Consider the following 3,307-nt stretch of genomic DNA (forward strand, 5'->3'; position numbering starts at 1 on the left):
TTTCACTGAGAACATTCTGTTATTTCCTTGGTCGGAATAATTCTATTGTTATCACAAAAGGCCTCCCATTGTAAGAAATTCCTTTCTATGACTTCATCTTGTTGCTGAACCTTTAAATAAAGATACAAAAACAAAGATACAAGCAGGGAAGGGGCAGAGAGAGAGAGGGAGACACAGAATCAGAAGCAGGCTCCAGGCTCTGACCTGTCGGCACAGAGAGCCCTGACGCGGGGCTTGAACTCATGAACCATGAGATCAATGCCCTGAGCCAAAGTCAGACGCTTAACCCACTGAGCCATGCAGGCAACTGTAAAGCAGTTTAAAATTAGGGGTACCCTTGCGGCTCAGTGGGTTAAGCATCCGACTCTTGATTTCGGCTCCAGTCATGATCTCACAGCTCATGAGATCAAGACCCACATCAGGCTCTGTGCTGACAGTGAGGAGCCTGCTTGGGATCCTCTGTCTCCCTGTCTCCCTGCTCCTCCCCCGCTCTCTCGCTTTCTCTCTCTCAAAATAATAAACCTGAAAAAATAATGAAATGAAATTAAGAGTCACCAATAGGCCACAGGAGTTCCATGTGTAACAAGGACTTTAGTTAAATACTCCAGGGACCCAAAACTGTACAGTAGCCTCTTTTAGAGGTGTGGAATGTGACCCCAGGGAAAGCGTGCACTCTCCTAAGTCAGCATCTAAGTCGCACTGCTGCGCGTGTGGTCGAGAACACTGTGCATGTCTGCTTGGCTTTTTCTTTACAGGGTAGACGGCCCACCCTCTGGAATGTTTCTGCTCCCCTGGCCACCTTTTCTTTGCTCCCTGGTTGTTTCTTTAAAAACAATTTTTTTAATGTTTTATTCATTTCTGAGAAAGAGAGACAGTGTTAGCAGGGGTGGGTCAGAGAGAGAGGGAGACACAGAATCTGAAGCAGGTTCCAGGCTCTGAGCTGTCAGCACAGAGCCCAATGCAGGGCTCAAACCCACAGACCCTGAGATCATGTCCTGAACTGAAGTCAGACGCTTAACCGACTGAGCCACCCAGGCGCCCCTATTCACTGGTTGTTTCTTAAAACACACTCTGCTGGATTCCGTCTCGGGGACCTTCCGGCAGGAGATAACACATCGGGGCTTTCTGAGTTCACCGGAGACGCTGGGTGTTCAGCAAGCCTTGACCCTTCTCCCCCCGAGCAGACAAGCCCACCCTGGAGACCCTTACCCTTGGATGACACACACGCACTTAGGTACGGAAATACCTGGTCACCGTGAAATGTGCCCGCACAGCCTGTGAGTGCCTCCCTTGCCTTGCCCAGGGCCGTGTGGCCTGTCCTCAGCCCACTCCCAGCCCACGCCAGATGGTGGGCTCTTGGGGACCACAGCTGCAAAAGGCTGCATCTCAGAGTTTCCCGGTCCCTTCAGAGGTCACTCATCTTCCCTCTCTTCATTCATAAGACTCTCGGGGGCCTGCCTTCTTTCTGATGCACTGACAACTAAACATCTCCCGTCCTGTCTGTCTCCACAAGAGCCATCTGACCTGGGACACCCCCTCTCTCCCGCCCCCAAGGCTTCTGTTCCTCCTGGCCCCCTCCATTCTGCTTTTAGTGGGCAGATGCCCTTTTCTGCTTATTCCTGGTTTGCACGTGTGGGAGTACGGGGGTCTGCGCATGGTGGGGGCTGGGCTTTCCCACGCTGATGCCAGAGAAGACCGGGCACTAGGCTGGCGAAGGGATGCCCTGGGGACCCCACTTCGGGGAGACAGGGCCCTTCCCCCAACCTTCTCCTTCCTGGCTTGTGCTGAGTTCTTGGTCATTGGGGCTGGAGGAGACATGCTGCCGGCACAATGCACTTGGCTGAGTTCTTTCTCTCCTTAGAGGCCACAAGGGAAGGAGGGCTTTATAAACCACAGATCTAGGCTCTCCCCAGGCCCAGTATGGCTTTGGAAGGGGTAAGGGTTCGTTTCTGGCATCACTGTCCCTCAGGCAGCCATCTTTCCTGCTCTCCGCCACGTCCCCGGCTCACCCACTGAATTCTACAAGACTGCATGCTCCTGGGGGTGGTAAAGTCCCCCCTACCAGCCCCATGACCTCCACCTCCTCATCCCTTCTCACCCTGCACCACTGCCACACTCAGGACTTGGTCATCGCCCAACGTAATGAACCCCAGCGACCGTTCTCTGGCCACGCGCTGCACCCGGGCCGTGCCCTGTCTCTTCCTGCCCCTGGACCTTGAGCCCGCCCGCCGCTGTTGTAGCTCTTACTTCTGGGCAGCTCCACCTGTCTCCCCTCTGCGCCTCTGCGCCTGGGTGTGGTCTGGAGAGAAATCGTAGCCCGAAGCCTCCGCAGATTCATGCCCTTCACACCCCCAGCTCTCCGCCTGCCCAACAACCGTTCTGGGATGGGTATTCATCACCATTCACTCAGTTATCCACCCACTCACATTTTTTAAATGTTTTATTTATTTTTGAGAGAGAGAGAGAGACAGTATGAGCAGGGGAGGGTCAGAGAGAGAGAGGGAGACACAGAATCCGAAGACAGGCTCCAGGCTCTGAGCTGCCTGCACAGAGCCCGACGCGGGGCTCGGGCCCACGAACCATGAGATCACAACCTGAGCAGAAGCCAGATGCTCAACCGACTGAGCCACCCAGGCGCCCCCTATCCACTCACATTTATTGAGAACCTACTCAGGGCAGGTGCAATCCTCCGCATGAGGGGTACATGGTGAGGATTTGCCCAGGAAGTCGGGAGGGACCCTTAAACCAGGGAAAACCATAAGGGAAATAACGGTGGGGGTCGTACCTGCCACGGGTGGCTTCTTATTCTGAGAGCTGACGGTAGGAAGGACACCTGGGCGGGGGGAGAAGGAAGGGTGCTCCAACCAGGAGGAACAGTATGGGCAAAGTGGGCGGAGCGAGGGAAACTGGATACTTTTGAAAAGTGAGATATAATTGACATATAACCTTGTGTAAGATTAAGATGTACAACATATTGATTTGACACATCGTTGCAATATGATTGCCAGCTAACACCTCTATCACATAATCATTTCTTCCGGCTGGGTGAATAATTGAGATCTAGTCTCAGCAAATATATTGTTTATCATGCAATTTTGTTGTCTGTACTCTCTGTTCTGTGTGTTACATCTCTAGGATTTATTTTATTATTTTTTATAGGAGTTCTTTTAAAAACATTTTTTTTAATGTTTATTTTTGAGGGACAGACAGAGTGTGAGCCAGGGAGGGTCAGAGAGAGGGAGACACAGAATCCAAAGCAGGCTCAGAGCCTGACAGGGAGGGAGGAAGCGGGAGGGGAGGAGGGGGA

Source organism: Crocuta crocuta, unplaced genomic scaffold (genome assembly GCF_008692635.1).
Source record: "Crocuta crocuta isolate KB4526 unplaced genomic scaffold, BGI_CrCroc_1.0 scaffold636, whole genome shotgun sequence".
NCBI classification, from domain to species: Eukaryota; Metazoa; Chordata; class Mammalia; order Carnivora; family Hyaenidae; genus Crocuta; species Crocuta crocuta.